Here is a 20,445-nt window from a genome sequence, read left to right as displayed (position 1 = left end):
TATGCTTTTTAAATATGAATGGAGCTGACCATGAGGAAATCACAGGTGGCACAAGCCAACTGGTGTGTACAGACTGTTCATGGAACATGTGAGGACTTGCTAAACCTTTTCCAAGACTGCTTCTCTCCTTTGGTGTCCCCCTGCCACCTACCTCCCACCTAGGGCTCTAATAAACCATTATATGCACAGTGGCCACAGCCCTCTACAACTTCTCTGCAGATGGACTAAACCAGGTCAAGGATAACCAAAAGGTATGAAACCTGTTTGTGTTATGTGACTATCTACACTAGGTATGTGAAGATTTCCCCTGACAGAAGGGTTGGATGAGAACATGTTGTTCCAAGAGCCACAAAGGTGATGGAAGCAGGAGCTGTTGAATGCTGAGGTTGGCTAGACATCCAAAAAGCCAGTGTTTTCCATCACAATTCCAGCCATTACCAGTCTTCTTGACTTTTGTCTCCAACTCTGCCTCTTTTAAATCTAGTTCATGAATCAAAAGATATCATCAGGGAAGTCATTTTGTTCCTCTTTGAATATAAAGTATGAACCACAACAACAAATGAGCTCAAAATGTATCTCACCAATAGTGGAATAACATCTAGTTACATATTGACAGCAAAAATTATTTTCAATGAAGAGTATCAAAATATGACAGGTAGAATGTATCTTAGGGATTGTTCAGTTCAATTTCATTTGAACAAGAATGGCCTTTATTGATATTTGCTAACAATCCTGCAGTGACCCCAGATTAAGAAGCCCTGATTTAATTTACCCACTTTATTCAAGTTATAGGAAAAGAGAACAATAATCATTATTTTTAATCTCTGTTGGTTTTTTTTCCTATGCAGGTAGAAACTAAATATGACTTGCTGGCCTAATAGTAAATTATAATTGGAAATATTCTATAAGAGTTTTATTGCCAAACATACAGAAATTGCTTATATCTAAAATAGTAGTTTTAAGATATTACATTACATTGTTATTGTATTGAAATATTTTGGATTTGCACCAATAGATTTCTACTTAGATTAATGACATTTTACTTCTGAAATTCATAGCAAATGGAAATATTCTCCTTCTTTACATCTTACATGAGCCACATCATTTGTCCTTTCTTACAGCATGAGTTAAATTTTACAGGACAATGTGTTCATGTACTGCTCCTTTGAAATTCTGCCACCTGGAAATTTTGTTATGTCAATGTGAAAAATCACCACTTTTAAGAGGCTGATTTTGTTTTATGTGATTTTATACTCAAACTATCATTTTGAGCAAGTGGTTAATGGACTGGGAACTTGGTACTTGTTCTGTTGCTTCTTTTTTCCCTGATTTGACTTCTTTTCCTTATTTAGGGTTTAATTTATACTGAAATTAAATTATAATTTATGAAGTTCATTGAGACATGTTGTGGCTTCATTGTTAATGAAAAGGCAATTTTCTCCAGTCACATAATTCTCTGAATAAAATGCCTTATTCCATGTCCTTTTTATGACCTTCAATAGACATTTGACAATGAATTAATTTGTTTAATTAATTCAAAATAATATGTATGCTGCAATATCCCTCTAGGTCAAACAACTTATGTTCTTAATTGTTAGACTGAACATAGGGACAAATTGTTTCTTTACAATTACCTAGAATTATATTGAATAAATTTGTGAGAAATTATTGGGAACATGAAATTCCTCTGAAAAGTTTGATAAAAAAATAACTTCATATGACATTATTTATGCTTTTCATTATGACATAGGAGAAAGCCAAGATGATATCTATAACTCTAACTTTTCTAAAATTTCATTCACTCCTCTTATTTCTCTCTTATTCATTTTGGTTAGATTTATCTAGTTTTTTAAATTTATTATTATTTATTATTTGTTTAAACCCTTAACTTCTGTGTATTGGCTCCTAAGTGGAAGAGTGGTAAGGGTGGACAATGGGGGTCAAGTGACTTGCCCAGGGCCAAACAGCTGGGAAATGTCTAAGGCCAGTCTTGAACCTAAGACCTCCCCTCTCTAGGCCTGACTCTCAATCCACTGAGCTACCCAGCTGCCCCCAGATTTATCTAGATTTGATGGGGGAAGATTGAGGTCTCCCATTAGTACAGGTTTTCTATCTATTTCCTCCTTGAGCCCTTCTAACTTTTTCTTTAAAAATCTGGATGCAATACCATTTGGTGTATATATGTTAAGTACTGATATTTCTTTATTGTCTATACTTTTTATCAAGATGTAATTACCTACCTCATCTCTTTTAATATATTCTATTTTTGCTTTAGCTTCATCTGAGATCATGATTGCTAATTTTGCCTTCTATTTCTCAGTTGAAGCCCAATGATTCTGCTCAGAAATATTACCTTTACTCTGTGTGTGTCTACCTGCCTCAAATGTTTTTCTTGTACTCAATATATGATAAGATTTTGGTTTTTAATCCACTTTGCTCTCTGCTTCTGTTTTATGGATGAGTTCATCCTATTCACATTCACAATTATGTTTACCATCTATGTATTCCCCCTTCATATTGATGTCCTCTTTTAATCCTGCCCTTCCTTCTTTCACTCTTTCCTTCCACACTAGTGTTTTACTTTTAATCACTTCCCCTTTCCAGCTCCCTTATTTTACTCTCCTTCCCATCACCTCACTTCTTTTTCTCTTCCTACTTCTCTATAGTGTCTTTCAATAACCTCCTCCCATTTTTACATTCTTTATATTACTCCCTTAACCAATCCACCCCTTCTTTATTCTCCTACTGTTTCCACAAAAAATAAGATAGGATTCTATACTCCAATGAATCCTGCTGTTCTTTGCTCTCTGAACCAATTCCAGTGAGAGTAAAGTTTAAGTATGATTCATTACCACCCTCATTCTCCCCTCCTTATAATAGTATTCTACCCCCTCCATGAGCATCTTTATATGATATAATTTATCTCATTTTACTTTTTCCTTTCCATTTCTCTTAGTATAATCCTCTTCATTTTTAACCCTAATTTTAAAAAAAAAACATATCCTAAATAGCTTAATATCACATCCTTTATCTATGTATGTTTCTTCTAAATACTATGATAATGATAACAATTTGTAATAGTTACAGATATCATCTTTTCATGTAGGAAATATAAACAATTTGACTTTGTTAAAGACCTTAAATTATGTTTTTCTTTCTATTTTGCCTTTTTATGGTTCTTTCAGATTTTGTATTTGGACATCAAATTTTCTCACTTCATTCTGTTTTCTTCTTTAAGTCTTGTCTTTCCTTCTTAATTATATCTTTTATTTTCATACTTTCTCATGAAAGTGTATAGTCAATTTTGATGGGTAGGTGATTCTTGCTTGTAAAGTCAGTTTTCTTGCTTTACAGAATATCATATTCCAAGGTTTGAGGTCCTTCAGTATGGGAGCTGCCAGATTCCATGTAATCCTGATTGTGTTTCCATGTTATCTGAATTGTTTCTTCTGGTCGTCTGTAGTATTTTTCTCCTTGGCCTTGGTATTCTTGAACTTGGCTTTAATTGGGTGTTGTCATTTGAGGATTTATTGCAGGAGGTGATTTATACATTATTTCAATGTCTATTTTCCCCTCATATTCAAGATTTTCCGGGCTCTTTTTTTGGATAATTTTATCTAATATGATATCTAGGCTTTTTTTTTTTGGTCATGATTTTCAGTTAGTATAATAATTCTCAAATTGTCTCTTCTGAATCTATTTTCCAAGCCAATTGTTTTTTCAATGAAATATTTCTTATTTTCTTCTATTTTGCCATTCTTTTGATTTGATTTAATTGTTTCTTGAAGACTTGTAAAACCATTAGCTTCTATTTGCCCAACTCTAATTTTTAAAGACTAAGTTTCTTTCATGACCCTTTGTTCATTCTTTTTCATTCGGTCCATTCTCCTTTACATGACATTCTTTTCTTCATTTGATTATTTTCTCTCTTTTTTTGAGTAGGTCAGTTATGATGTTTAAGCTACTTATTTTTCATTAGCTATTTATACCTCTTTTTCCATTTGACCAATTGTGCTTTTTAAGCTATTACTTTCTTTTTGCATTATTTTCACTTTTTCATCATTTTTCTTCAACCCATCTTACTTGATTTTTCTGTTCCTTCCAGAGAGTATAACCAATTCCTATTTTTTGGGAGATTTAGCATGTGTTTGCTTGAATCTTACCATCTCCTGTTTCTTCTGTTCTTTGCTTTTTTCCCTGTAAAATTTTTTGAGGATCAAGAGTTTTTTGTTGCTCTTTGCTCATTTTCCCATCAGTGGACTAGGAAGTCTGTATGTTGCTGGCCAGTTCTAGCTTAGCTTCTGGTTTGAGGATTTTTCCCTGGGATTATCTTCATTGCTTCTGAAGAGGCTTGTGAACTCCTATCTCTATGGACCTGCAGACCTCCCTGCCATTGCCTGGGGCTTCAAGGAGTGAATTTGAGGTTTTTTCTATTGTAATATTCAGCCACCCAGATCTTGCCTACCACCTGGTTCTGAGTATGGCATGGCACATGGGGGGGGTGGTCAGAGTGCTCTTTTATGTTTGCAGTTTTGTTTCTGGTTCCCCCTTATTTCATGGAAATCCACTCTTTCTGACTACCTTTCACATTATGTTCAATGAGAGAGCCCCTCACTCATCCTGCTTTGGCTCCTGTCCTTTTGAGGCCCCTTTAAAAATCTGTTTGGAAGGATTTTCAGAATGATTTTAGGTTTTCATTACTACTTAGCCCCCATCCTGTGATAACTTCTCAGAATGATATAATTCTATTTTATTTGTAACAAGATATAAATGAAGGAGCATTTGGTAAGCACTTACTATGAGCCAAACTTTGGACACAAATACAAAATAAAATACAGTACCTGCCTTCAAGGAGTTTCAGTTTAATGCTGAAAAAAATAATCATAGGTTAGTCATGCCAGGGAAGCATTTTTGTCCATAAAAGTTACAGATATGTTGAATAAAAGCATGAGTAAATAACCTGACATATGACATACAAGGAAAATGTCAGAATTAATCTGACAGTTCTTGATTTCATAACTGTGATTTGGTTGAAGAGGAGACTTTGGAAGTTTGGGCAGGAGAGAAAGGAATAATGTGTAGTATGCTTCAGGCTTTTCTGAAAGTGTTCCAGTAGAGTGACTCCCCAGTGTAGAAGCTATTCCAAGTCATGTCTCTGGTGTGGACATTAAATTGGTTGTCAAGGAGGAGATGACAGGAAAGGAAGAAGCATGAGTTTAAGAGGAAGCAGAGGAATGTTTTCATCAACTATGGTTTCTTTGTAAACAAGTAGCCAGAGGAATAGAGTTTCAGAGATAGATCAAATACTAATTAAAGCCACTTAGTGAACAAGCATGTATTATTAAGTGCTTACTGTGTGCTAGGCACTGTGATAATCTCTGGTGATACATATAAAGGCAAAAATGTGGTCCTTACCTTCATATTTTCAAATTATAATGGGTAAAATAAATACATATGCAAATATTTATTTATATTTAAGTTACATGGAGTGCAAAAGGAATTTAATCTCTGATGGAAGGCACTAATAATGGATATAGCTCAATAGAAGATGAGAAGAAAAAGGCCTCTTACATAACATGCTAAACGTGGAGTAAGGACATATGAATCTGAATCTTGCTATAGACTCTTGCTGACTGGGAAACATTGCCACTCAGGACCTCTGTTTTCTCTTCTCTACAAAGGAGAAAAATACTATTTGCATTCCCTCACAGTCATTTAGAAATGCCTTTTAAACATTATGCAAAGGTGAGTTAGTATTAACAATAAATATTAAGATTCCTGTTTCTTAATGAGTTGTTCAACTGTTAACATTTACCATGTAGTGGCCATGCCATTTATTTCAAGTCCAAACTCAGGTCTTCTGACCATATCACGGATTCAATCCAAATTAATATTTTAAAGTATTAAAAGAAGAATAAAATCACTTAATAAGAAAGCTCATATCCTAAAGTTTCTTTGGGAGAATATAGTGGAATGGGAATCTCAAGCGAAAGGCTTCTGTGGCCTTTCTTCTAGTGATAAAACTTAAAGATTGGCCCTCAGATGACTGACTGATCAGTCCATTGGAGGGCCTGTTACTGGAAGCTTTTCAAATCTGCTTAGTTGCACATTGCTTATTTTTCTATTGATGTTTTCCTGGAGAATCCTGGAGCCATAGCATCCTAATTTTAGAGAAGAAAAAACTCAGTCATAAAGTATCAGTTATTCAACTAATTTTATAGATGAGGATCATCTAGGTGGGTTGATCACTGAAACACTGAAGTAGAAATCTAGCAGAGAAAGGAATTAATATTATTTTGGTCTTGCATGGTCATTGTGGAGTTCAGATCAGATAATGTTTTACAAACTTTTAAGTGTTATGTATTACCAGGCTTCTTAAAGCGTATGTGTCTCAGTTTACTCATTTTAAAAATGAGGAAAATGCTTATGCATAACATATAATATCATTCATTATTCAAATATAGTAAACAGAGAATTGTTGGAAATATTATAAAATTGATTTTTATTCTCCTGTTCTTACTGTATATTTTTTCAGATCATCAATTCTTTTCTTCTCTCTTTCTGTCATACTTTCCCCCACTTTTATGTCACTATGTTCTTATTTCTCTTTTTTGAGTACTGCTTTTATGTTCTAAATCTTCCTTGTATCTTCTGAATATTTTTTTCTATACATGAACCATATTAATAGGTTCTCTCCCCCTCCCCAGGTCATCTACTCTACTGTCAATGCTTTTTTCAAAGTAACTTGAGAATGTTCTGTATATTGAATTGTCATCTTTATGTTCAGAATATGTCTAATGTAATATATAGTTCTATTTTTTAAATTTATTTTTTATTTTTTAAACCCTTAACTTCTGTGTATTGGCTCCTTGGTGGAAGAGTGGAAAGGGTGGGCAATGGGGGTCAAGTGACTTGCCCAGGGTCACACAGCTGGGAAGTGTCTGAGGCCGGATTTGAACCTAGGACCTCCTGTCTCTAGGCCTGACTCTCAATCCACTGAGCTGCCCAGCTGCCCCTTGTAATATATAGTTCTAAAAGGGAAAATAAGCAGTATGTGATTAAAAACAAAACAAGAACTTCTAAGAGTGGCTGATCTTTCTTATCACTATATTCTTGCAATGGATCTTATTTTCTATAGAGAATTATTTAATCATTCCTCAAACCATATTTTTTAGAAATATTACTATTATACAGTGACAAAACAAAAATGTTGTAATTTAGAAAGATGATACTATCACCACATTTGAAAGAGTAATTGCATACCTACCAATTTACTATAATTGTGGAAACTTCTCATAATTTTTTATCCTCATTTCACTGTTTTTTGAAGCAGATGATAGTTGAAAAAAGTAAAGCATTATGTTTTTATGTCAATTGTGACTTTATTATTTTATTCTGTTATCCAACCATACAAATAGTCTCTATTGTCCTTATTTTACTTTATTTATTTAAGATAACAATTAGTTTGGATATGTGGAACAAGAAAACTGCTGTTATCGTTTTTGCTTTCAAGTTGTCTGCATAATTTCCTTGTAGCTCTCCTTCTGTACCTTATATAAAGAATGAAAATAAACAGAAAAAAAGGTAATACTATTTGAACTGAAAAAATTGGTTTTCACAGAGTGAAAACGAAATCTTATTCTATGTATACTTGTACCAAGTTGGTATCTGCTAATCCATTTTATTTCTATACTATTATACTTTTTTATAAAAATAAATTTTATTGTTTTTTTGTTTTTACATTGCTTGAACTTCCTCTTGTTTCCCTCCCTTTCTATCCTCTTAGGGGAAGGGGTTATCCATTATAACATAGTTGTTTTTTTTTCTTTAACATAAGGAAGAAAAGAAAAATAAATAAACAAAATCAATGTATACCTCATAATAATCAGGATATGCACATGTGTTTATACATGTATTGTCTGACTGAAAAAATACAACTACAAAAGTACCTGATCTTTATTTGGGCCAAGGAGATGCTAAAGGAGATAACCATGAAAGCCATAAAATACAGATTATAATCTGGAAATCCTCATAGAGCAGGAATACTGGGACTTCCCTATATTATTACATCTTGAGATTTGTTTACATTTTCCCTAAATTTAAGAACTAAAATTTTGAAATTTAGAGTGATCCACAAAGTCTCATCTTGTGAAATATGTGTCAAGTCTACTTTTTTCTTGGGTAATATGAGGTATTGTAAGCATTTTAACACAGATAAAAGAAACTAGAAAGTGTTCAGTGAAGGAAAATAAAAGGAGAAAGATTGAAAGAAAATTGGTCCTATGAGGAGAATTTTAGTTGGGATTCTTTATTGTCGAAGGAAGTATGTGAAGAGATGACTTAATAACTGTCTTCAGAGATCTGAAAGGTTATTACAAGTAGGACACTGACTGTTCTTCATCTCCTCAGAGGACTAAAAAACAAAGGATGTGTTAAATTACAAAGGAGACTACTTGACTTAAAGTTGAAAAAGTAACTAAATTTAAAACATTATACTAAATAGGACAAATAATTATCTTTTATAGATGGTTTAGATTTTTAACCTATCTGGAAACCAGCAGCTATGCCATATATTATATATCACTGGATTTCTTCCAGCTTTAACATTAACAATTTTATTTACATCTCCCCACTGTGTCACTCTCACACTTTGATAGATCAAAGATGCTTCCTTTCTAGTCTCAGAAATCCACTTATTCTCCTTTCTTCCAAAGATTAGAAAAAGCAATATTGGCACAAGATTTAGTTAAATTTAGTAACAAGATAAATAAGATCTAAAAATGACAAAAGATAATATATGAGTAAATTTCACCTTTTTACTTTTGTATATGCCATTTCTCACATCTAAACATGATACTACATCATAAAGATGTCCTAGGGGAAAATAAAAAGTTCCTAAACAAAGGTTTAATAACTTGTGTTCTACTTTTTCTTCTCCTACTCACTGGTCTTATTTTATCTTTCTGTCTCTTGTTCCTTGCAAGTATCTCATACAAAACATAACCTAATGCTTTTTGAAGGAATGCATATCTCAATATGACATGAATTAATTCCTTAATATCTGATAATTTTAGTTGTCTCAATAATTTTGTGTTTTGTATTAGATTCTTTATTTTATGATAGATGAAATTTTTAACATACTATTTTCTGAGACTCCTTCAAAAACAAATTACATTTTATAAAGTGACAATAGAATTAAAGGGTACATTTTATTGTAAATTCCTTTGCCTGTATCAGATAAATGTGTCTCCTTGAGTTTCTTTTACTAATAATCAGTATGGATTTAAGAAAAACAGAATTAGAGAAAGAATGAGGAGATAGAAATTATCACTTACACTCCCCAAAAAGACTTCACTTCAACTCCTTATTTGTGAAATGAGAGGATCTTTACAAGAGTATCAGCAAAGACTCACTATCTTTATGACACTGGACAATTCATTTAAATTCTATCTGCCTCAGTTTTCTAATCTGCAAAACATGGACAGTAATACACCTTAATTCTAAGGGTAGTTGTGAGGATAAAGTAGTATTTACATTGTTTTGTAAACATAAAGCATTATATTACAAATTACAATTCATAGAAGAAATAGTTGTAGTAGTAAAAATTCTTTTTTATAATGCAAATCCATTTATAAATGAAAGACATTCATAGGAAATATATATTTCATAGGAAAAATATGAATCCTTCAATAAAGTTCACATCTCATGCTTTACTTTGATATGAAGGTGATACTTATACATTGGAAGTTTTACCAATTGATCACAAGGTCAATATGAACTTCAAATATGGTCCTGGAAATGAAACTAATTAAATAAATGAAATAAAATTATTTCTTTTAATTCTTATAGTGGTATTGTTTGGTCAAAAATTCTTTCCTTCTCCAATAATCAGCCAGGTAAACTATTTTGGGGTCTCCCAATTTAGTTATGGTATCACTCTTTTATATTATAATAATTAAAATGAATATATAATAATAACTTTAAATCATTATGGTTTTTGTAAGATTTATAAGTAATCACAAGAAAATAAATGCATGTACCATGCCAGCTTAGGTTGTTCAAACAACCCCCTCTATCATGCTGACATAGGAAGGAAAGAGACTTCAACCATGCAAGACCTCACATTATAGTCCCCTGTGTACATCAGCATGTAATGATAGAAAGCCAGTGGGCTCATGGGAAATGTAGTTCAAAGACCCTAAAATTTCCAATAACACATTCTCCCTTGAGATCATTATGTTCGATTTTACCACAGTGTATGCTAAGGCCATTTACTCCCATTTATTTTGCATGAAATTTATTCCATTGGTCTACCATTATATTTCTTAGCCAGTTCCAGTTTGTTTCAATCATTATTGATTTCCTGTACAGTTTAGAGGTCTGATAATGCTAGGCCACCTTCTTTCACATTTTTTTTTCATTAATTCCCCTGACAATCTTGACCTTTGTTCTCCCAGATGAATTTTGTTATTAATTATTCAAGTTCTTTAAAATAATTATTTGGTAGATTTATTGGTATGGCATAGAACAAGTGAATTAATTTAGGTGGAATTGTCATTTTTTTAAACTATTTCCCTTTACCCATGAGCAATTAGTATTTTCCAATTATTTAGATCTAACTTTATTTGTATAAAAAGTGTTAGTAATTGGGTTCATATAATTACTGTGTTTTTCTTAGCAAATATAATTCAAGTTGGTTCTTTAACTTCTGTATTCATTTTCGGGCATTATTTTAAAGTTGGTTGGATAAGATGCCATGGTGGTTCTAGTTTTCCCTGCTTCTACTCTTCCATGTTTGTTCTGCACATTCCAGCCTCCACATTTTTTAAGGAGAAAATAAATGGCTACAGGAGCAATAAACAGTAAAATTATAGTAGTAGAGGACATCAACTTTCTCTTCTTAGATTAATCAGGCCCAAAAAACCAACAACAAATTAAATCTAAACAAGAAAGAAGTTAAAGAGCTGAATGGAGTTATAGAAAAGTTAGATTTAATAGGTCTTTGGAGAAAACTGAAAGGGAATAGAAAGGAATATGAACACCAGTAAGTAGCACATACACAAAATTTTATCATAGACTAGGTAGTAAAAATTTCACAACCAATTGCAGAAAAGCAGAAGTAATAAATGCATTATTTTCAAATTATAATGCAATAAAATTAAAATCAATAAGGGTCCATGGAATGACAAATTAAAAATTGGCAACTAAATAATCTAATTTTTAAGGTGGGGTTTTGTAAAAGAACAAATTTATTGAAATAATCAGTAATCTCATTCAGAATGACAATGAGAAAACATATTAAAATATTTGGATGTTGCCAAAGCAAAACTTATGGGAATTTATATCTCTAAATACCTACATCAATCAAAAAAAGAAAAAAAAACTGACATTGAATTGGTTATGCAACTAAGTAACTAGAATACTCTAAGAAATGATAAGCTACTGTGTTTTAAGAAATGATAAGAAAGATGATTTTAGAAAAATCTGGGAGTAATGTGGAGTGAAATATAAGAACCAGGAAAACATTGTATACAGTAAAAACAATATTGTACAATGATCAACTGTGAAAACTTGGTTATTTCCAACAATGTGTTGATCTGGGACAATCCTGAAGGACTTATGGCAGGGTATGTTATATACTTCTAGAGAAACATCTGTTTAAGTCAGATGGATGCAAATCAAAGCATACTATCCCATCAGTGTATTTGTGGTTTTATTTTGAGGTTCTTACAACAATGTCCAGCATGGAAGTGTTTTATATGATACTTAAATTAAAAAAAATTCAAGGCTATACCATTTGATGCATATATATTTGGTACTGATATTATATCATTATCTATGCTACATTTTATCAAGAGTAAATTTCCTTCCCTATCTCTTTTAATTAGATCTATTTTTACTTTAGTTTTTTCTGAGATTCATGACTGCTGCCCTACTTTTTCTTCTTCAGCTGAAGCACAGGAAATTATGGTCCAATCTTTTATCTTCATTGTTTCTCCCCCTGCTTCACATATTTCTTGTAAATTATATTTTTTAGTATTCTGCTTTTTAGTCTACTCCTCTATTTGCTTCTTTTTTATGGATGAGTACATTTCTGTTTAGTCAGTTGTTCTTTTTAGGAAACTCTTTTCTTCCTTGGACTTTTGTGCCTATTGTTTTCCATTTGGATAATTCTGCTTTTTAAGATATTGTTTTCTTTTTTCATCACTTTCAGTGCTTTTCCTTGTTTTGTCCTCTCTTATTTGATTTTTAAAAATCCTTTTTGGAGTCTTTCAGAGCTTAAAGTCAAATTACATTTTTCTTTTATTTTTTTTTTTTGCATATAACTGCTTAGACCACACTGTCCCCTTCTGAATTTGTTTCTTGTTTTTTGTCTCCATAGTAATTTTTTATTGTAAGGATTTTTCACGTTTGCTCACTTTTGTAATATTTTTCTTTCATTTTTCTTTTTATTTTAAAGGTGGCCTCTGTTCTTAGAGTAGAAAGGGCAGCCTCTTAAACTAGTTTTTCCTTCTTTCTCCTGTCTGTTTTATTTCTGGATTTTTATAAGGTCATATTTCTTCCAAGGTCAAATGATGAATCATGGCCTCCCTCTACTGAATCAGTTTCCTCCAAGACTTGCTGATGGCTTGCAGGGCCAAGGGCACTATGATTTCCCTTGTGCTAGGGCTCAGAACCTCAGGCTTTAGGTAGGGTCTCATGATGTCCCTCTCGATTTGCATTGACTAGAAAGACTACTGACTGCCTCGGGATTCAGGTCCTCACTACAAGCTTTTTATAGGACTTGGAACTTCATGGAATATATGTGTGGGTGTACTGCTTTTGTCTTGGTCAGGGTCTCAATAATGGTTTGGGTACAGGTTCAGAGTCAAATTGTAGAGGTGTAGTTGGAGGGCTTGCTATTCATTTGCCCTCCTTGGTATAGACTTACTTCAGGCTTAACTTCCCTCCCATGAAGAATCATTAAAAGTAATAGGAAAGATAAATATGTTGAGCTCTCTGTTGAACTTGATTTTTCAGATATATGTGGGATTCCTACTGTATAATACAGTTGAATGTGGGACTAGAGATCAGGAAATAGAGTTTGATATGTAGGCTTCGGATATATCTGCAGAGAGATCATAGTTTAACTCATTTGGTTATATACATTTTATTATAAATAATTTTTAATTTTTTTCCAGATCTACATCAAAACAATTTGATAATATTGATTTTCTGACATTTTCAATCCAGACTATCTTGCTTCCTCCCACTTCTCCTCTCTCTGCAAGAAAGCAAATAGAATGCTATATACTGTATATATATATGGAAATGTGTATTATATGTTAATATGTAACATATTAACATATAATACACATTTCCATTTTCTTTATGCTGTGAAAGAAAATTCATATTGATTACATTAGAGGACAGTTCATGGAGGAAATAAAATAATATTAAATAAATGATGACATTTTCAATTTCAATTTAGTCTTCATCTGTTCCTTATAAGACAGTGGATATATTTTATTTATGTCATGACTGCTGGAGTCATCCTGGATCCCTGTCTTATTGAAAATAATTAAGTCCTTAACAATTGATCATCATACATTATAGTTGTCAATGTATAAAGAATCTTCTTATTCTATTCACTTCATTCAATATTACTTCAAATAATTCTTTCAACAGTTTTTGTGTTATAGTCTGTGATTTCTTATCACAATAGTATTTCATTACAAGCATATACCACAACTTTTTCACCTATACCAAATTTGTGGATATCCTTTCAATTTCTTTGCCACTATAAAAATACCTGGTATGAACATTTTATACAGGTACATTATTACCAACATACCCATCTTTAATCTCTTTGGAAAACAGAGATAGTAGAGTTATTTCTATATTAGAGGGTATAAAGGGTATGTACAGTTTCAGAGCTCTTTGGGGATGGTTCCAGATTATTGTCCAGAATTGTTGCATCAGTTAACAGTTCCACCAACAGTTAATAAATGTCTCAATTTTGCCACATACCTTCTAACATCTTTCATTTTCCCTTTTTGTCTTGACAACTAATCTAATGGGTGTAAGGTGATATCTCAGAATTATTTTAATTTTAATTTATGTCATCAATAGTAATTTGAAGCTTTTTTTTATTTTTCTAAAGACAGTTTTATTTTTTATCTGAGAATTGACTGTTCTTATCCTTTGACCATTTATCAATTGGTTAATGATTTGTATTCTTATAAATTTTACTCAGCTTTTCACATACTGAGAAATAATGACTTTGCTATAGAGACTTGCTATAATGATTTCCCCATTTTGTTGTTATTCTTTTAACCTTGGTTGCATTTCATTTGTTTAATTTTAATATAGTCAAGATTATTTATTTTATATTTCACTTTGTCCGTAAGTCCAAGCAGCAATTTATTTTGTGTTCCTCTACTTTGTTTATGATATCACCCTTTATTTCTAAATTATACATCTTCATTGACTTTACTTGTTACATGGTGTGAGGTATTTGCCTATACCTAATTTTAGCCAAACTGTTTCCTAGTTTTCCCAACAATTTTTGTCAGATAGTGAATTCTTTTTCTAAAAGTATGGTTCTAATATATAGGACTATATTGTGTAATTAGAATCTGTTACCCTAAAAACCACGATTCCCAGCACCCCACTCTCCTCATGTTATGTACTAACATAGGGAGAGGTTATAAATTTTGTGTAGCCTCAACTCTCGCTCTTTCTTGATCTGATTGGTTTCGTGGAGGTGGTATGAGGTAAAACCATATGAGCAAGTTTCTCCTGTTTTTCACCTCACACCACCTCCACCAAACCTATCAGAATAAGAGAGAGCGAGAGGCTAGGCTACACAAAATTCATAACCTCCCTACATCAGCATGTAATGTGAGAAAGAGAATGAGGTATAGGAAATTGTAATTTTTAGAATGATCTATATACTTGATGACATTTTTCACCCAAAAGGTTTTTATCAGCAGGACTGAGGTTTGTGTTTTTCTGGGCTCCTCTGCCACATTTTGCAATGATGGCAGTTATAGACTTTGTTAAAAATATCTCAGCCAATGTTGAAAGATTGGCTAGATTTAGAAAACTTTTTGACAAGTATCCATGGGCTTCAAAGATTATTTTTTTGTTGTTGTTTGTTTTTTTTAATGTCACACAGCAATTCATGTGAATACTGTATGACAGTGGGTTTGTTTGGTATTGTCATTAAATGGGCTCTTGTCATTTGAGGGATTTTGGTATTTCTTTGAATGTGCATTATCTGTCATACTACTGGTTTATAAAGCTGTTTCTTGGTGAAAATCATTTGCACTCACACTGCATCATGGCCAAGTTAAAAAAGAAATGGATCACATTTTTGGTTGAGAAACCTTTGTATTCTGCCTCTCCTTGGGTAACACAATGTGTCACTGATTGTGAACTATATATTTTTGTTTTTAAAAAATATTGTTTTTATTTGTATATGCAATAGATTATGAGTTTCTTTTTTCTCTCATTTTTTGTACTTGAAGTATATGTTACCAGTATTAAGGGTTTTTTGATTTTGCACTAATATAAGTTTACAATATCCCTTAGCTCTAATATTAATCCATACACAAAAGCTTTAGACTATGGAAACCTGCCATTGATTATTAAATATTTTGGGACTTTGGTTAATTATTGTGACTGATTCCAGGAGAAGCAATAATAAAAGAGCCATTATACAGTGCAGAGAAGCACATGGTCAAGGCGACCAACCAATCCTAGTGGGATTGATGAGAATCTGCACCAAGACAGAGGACTTGTTTTGGGATTTAAGGAAGTGGCTGCTTGATAGTATTAGACCCAGGATTTCCCTGTGCTAGGTTCAGATAAAGTACCTCAGTTTAGCTATAATTCTGGCTCCCCTGTTGCTGAGATTGAAGGTAAAATCAGACCAGGGAATGATATTCTCATTTACTACAGAAATTTAGTCCCTTTTCTGTCTTTCATAGTGTGGCAATTTTCTATACTCCTGGTTGCTGATTGCATAAATGCATATTGCTACAATGATCCTACAGACATATAGGAACACAAATCATAAATCACTTTATTTGTCTCTGATTCCAGGACCTGTTATGGGCTTACTTTCTCTTGTTTACTCAGAATTTTTATATACTGTTTTAATTTTTTTCTTCTATTTGGTTTTTCTTCATGTTTTTTTTAATTTCTTTTTTACAGTTGATTCACATAACTCAGCCATATATCTAAGGGTGATTCTTCTGTTTTTCAACATCTTCCTCAGGGGGGATTGTATAATTGTAATATATAATTAGAATCTGTTACCTGAAAAACTATGATTCCCAGGACCATATTCTCTTTTGTGTAGCCCCACATCTCACTCTCTCTTGATCTGATTATTTTGGTGGATGTGGTATGAGGTCAAAGCCAGGAGAAACTTGCTTACATGGTTTTAATTTTGTTAGGTAGTTAGGTTTTTTTAACTTCTATTTCCTTTTTATTTCTTCTACTTCAAGTAGTTATTAATAAACTCTATAAAATATAATTTTTGTAGTGTTTGATATTAATTTAAATCCTACAATATGAGATTCTAATGGAGAAAGTGTAAAAAGAAAAAGAGAATATAATAAAACCCTGGATCATACCCACATACCCACATAGGGAGCAGAACAAAGATAATGATTCTGGAACGAGGTTGAGTAAGATTAAGGCGGGCAGTAGAAATCTATGACAGAACAATGTAACAAAAATTTAGGGGGAAGAGAATATCAAGAATTGAGGAATGGTCAACATTGTCAAATGCTGTAGAGTTTGACAAGAGTAAGATATAAGAAAAACCGTCATTTGATTTGGAAATAAAAAGGTCATTGTCATTAGAGAGATTCCTTTAAATAAAGTAATGGAATATGAAACTAGAATTCAAGGACTGAGAAAATGCAGTGTGATAATTTGGAGGCAAATAATGTTGAAAATTCTTATTATTTTGTGAAAAGAAGTGATAAGATGATAGCTTCATTAGAAGTAGTATTTTTATTTGCATGTACATCTTGTAATGTGAGCATATTTGAATAGAAATAGGATATGAATCAGTGAATGTGAGGAGGATGAAAATTAGGTAAGGAATTTTAAAGGGCAAGCTGATAAAAGAGACTGGTGGGGATGGAATCAGGACTAAAAACAGAGGAAGTAGTTTCAGTCATTAGCGGTCATATAGTCCTCTCAGAATAGAGGGAAGTAGGAAAGAACTGAGGATTAAGTTGAGGTAACTTTTAAACATGGAATTGAGTAGAAAGAAGTCATGATAAAAAATCTGAATTATTTTCAGTGAAATGTGAGACAGAAGCTTCTTTTGAGAGGCAAAGGAGGTTAATAGGTGGTTTTAGAAGAGAAGAGAAAGGAAATGGGCATAACATCTATTTTTAGTGTTTTTTTAAGAGGATCACAGAAGATTACATATGGTAGGTAATTTGTCAAAGATTACATATGGGAGGTAATTGGTCAACCTTTCAAGCCCATAAGGATGCTATTGTTATTACTATTGTTGTTCTCACTATAACTACATGTATGACATATGAAATTTTAACAAGTTTTCCTAAAATTTCACAGATGTATCAGTCTAGTTACCTTGTGGAAAGAAAAATGCAGTTAATTTTATATGAACTTTTATCATTAAAGCAATATTAACTTTCAGTAACCATTTCATCATGTTTCCCGTGATCACATACAAGCTCATAATATCTTCTAGAATTTATCAGCAAATGATTTTATATTAATCTCACTGTTAAAATGTTGAGAAAATGTACTTTTCCCCCCCTTTGGGACATTATTGACACTTCTCTAGCCCTTTAACAATTCTATGATCTCTCAGGATCTTCCAACAATCAGTGATAGCTATCCAATACATAGGTCTCATAAATCTTTCCATACCATAGAATGACATTCTTTTGCACTTGGTGATTCAGACACATTGAGAGCAGCTTTATTATTCTTCCTTGATCATCTTCTTACTCAACTTGAGTTTCTGTTGCTTGTTAACTACTTTGTTTTGTTTTATCCTTTCAATCCAAATATCACATTACAAAAGAGAAAAGAGAGGGGAAAAAAGGAGCTCAATAGTTCAAATTTCCCACTCCATCTTTATTATTAATATTAATATTGTACCATTTCTCTGAAACTGTATTTCTATCCTTTATTTTATTTTATTTTATTTTATTTTATTAAAACCCTTGCCTTCTGTCTTGGAGTCAAAACTGTATATTGGCTTCAAGGCAGAAGAGTGGTAAGGGTAGGAAATGGAGGTCAAGTGACTTGCCCAGGGTCACACAGCTGGGAAGTATCTGAGACCAGATTTGAACCTAGGACTTCCTGTCTCTAGGCCTGGCTCTCAATCCACTGAGTTACCCAGCTGCCCCCTCTATACTATATTTTAGCTTTTTCTTAGCTGTTACCTTGTTAAAATAATAACTTTTATGATTCATTATTAAATCTTTAATCATTTGGACTTTAGAAATGGAGAAATAATTTTATAGGCCTGTGTTGTATCATGCTTTGTTATTTTGCTTTCTTCTTGTATACAGTTGTTTGTTTTGTTTTTTAACATCTGATTTTTGTGGATGAGTTTCCTATGTATCAGAATTGGCTTTAATTTTTTTTTCATCAAAATGTTCTTATTTAGCTCCTCATCATAATTCTTTCTGCTTGAGTTATTTTTCAGAATTTAATTTTTGAGTGCTCCATAGGCCTCTTAGTATTCTTCAGAAGGTTAGATCATTGGCTCCCATCTCTTTTCTCTGACTTCTTTGAATTACAACTCTAAAGTGTATGGCTACTAATACCCCACTTCCTTCTGATTTTACTTAGGGTATTATAATATACATGGTTGTTTCTCCTCAAACTTCCTTTTATATTTGTTTCAACAATTTATTCTCCTTGCCAGTAAAAATCATGAGGAGGAATTTAGATCCTATGTTTTCCTCTGTCTTTTAAAGAGAAAAATCGACATTAAAATAACTTAGAAATTTATCAGAAACAAAGCTTTTTTTTAATATAATTTTTTTATTTTTAGAAAAATTTTCCATGGTTACATGATTCATGTTTTAACTTTCTCCTTCACCCCCTCAAACTCCCCCCACCCCTAGCCAATGTGCATTTCCACTGGTTTAAACATGTGTCATCGGTCAAGACTTATTTACATATTATTGATAGTTGCATTGGTGTGGTCATTTCAGGTCTACATCCCCAATCATGTCCACATCAACACAAGTGTTTAAGCAGTTTTTTTTTTTTTTTTTTTTTTTTTTTTCTGTTTCCTCTCCTGTAGTTCTTCCTCTGAATGTGGGTAGCGTTCTTTTCCATAAGTCCCTCAGAATTGCCCTGGGTCTTTGCATTGCTGCTAGTACAGAAGTCCATTACTTTTGATAAAGAAAAAAATCCAGCAAATCTAAAGATAAATTAAATACTTTATCATTACAGTAAAAGTTATTATTACATTATCTATTTGTCTAATATTCCTATACAAGAGTCCTATCTTACAACGCTAAGCAATACATTTCTCTTTACAGCTCTGTCTCATTCTAAATACTCCAATAGGTTGTTTTCTGCTAATTCCTGGATTCTCAATCATTAGTATCTCGATTCTTTTTTAATTAATTAATTGTTTGCTACATTTAACTACCCAGTTAACTCCCTCTCTCTTCCCTCCACATTAGAGCAGACATTATATGACAAAATGATATGTGTATATAAAATTATATCATTTATTTCTATTCATCAATTCTTTCTCCGGATATGAACATACACGAGTCATTTTTCAAACAATAGTTCTGTTGCAGCATATAAGATTCTCTTGGTTCTGCTCATTTTCCTCTACATAATTTCATGTAGGTCTTTCCATATCTTTCTAAAAATATACCATTCATCATTTCTTTGGACATACTAATATTCTATCAGAATCCTTTGACACAACTTGCTTAAAAATAACCCAATGTATGCCTTAAATTTACAGGTCATGGGAAAGGAGGTATAAATATTTTAGAACATATCATTTTTATCCATTATTCTTGATCACTTTAGGAAATAAAAAATAGTGATAAGGTGTTGTATTGCTGAGCCAAAAGGCATACAAAGTTATTTTACACTTTGAGTTTTATTCCATATTGCTTTCCAAAATGTTTGGATTGGTTCATAGTGTATTAATGTCCACATCACCTCTACAATTTGTTATTTTGCCCTATTATCATTTTAACCAATCTAACAAGAGACAATATCTCAGAGTTGTTTTGATTTGTATTTCTCTAATCAGTAATGATTGAGAGCACTTTTTCATATAGTTATATATAACTTTAATTTCTTTATCCAAAAACTGACTATCTTTTAGCCATTTATCAATAGGAGCCTCATTATCTTATGTATTTAAAAAAATTATATATATATGTATATATATATACATACACATATGTATATATT

Source organism: Gracilinanus agilis, chromosome 1 (assembly GCF_016433145.1).
Source record: "Gracilinanus agilis isolate LMUSP501 chromosome 1, AgileGrace, whole genome shotgun sequence".
NCBI lineage: Eukaryota > Metazoa > Chordata > Mammalia > Didelphimorphia > Didelphidae > Gracilinanus > Gracilinanus agilis.
Note: the sequence above shows the minus strand (reverse complement) of the source record.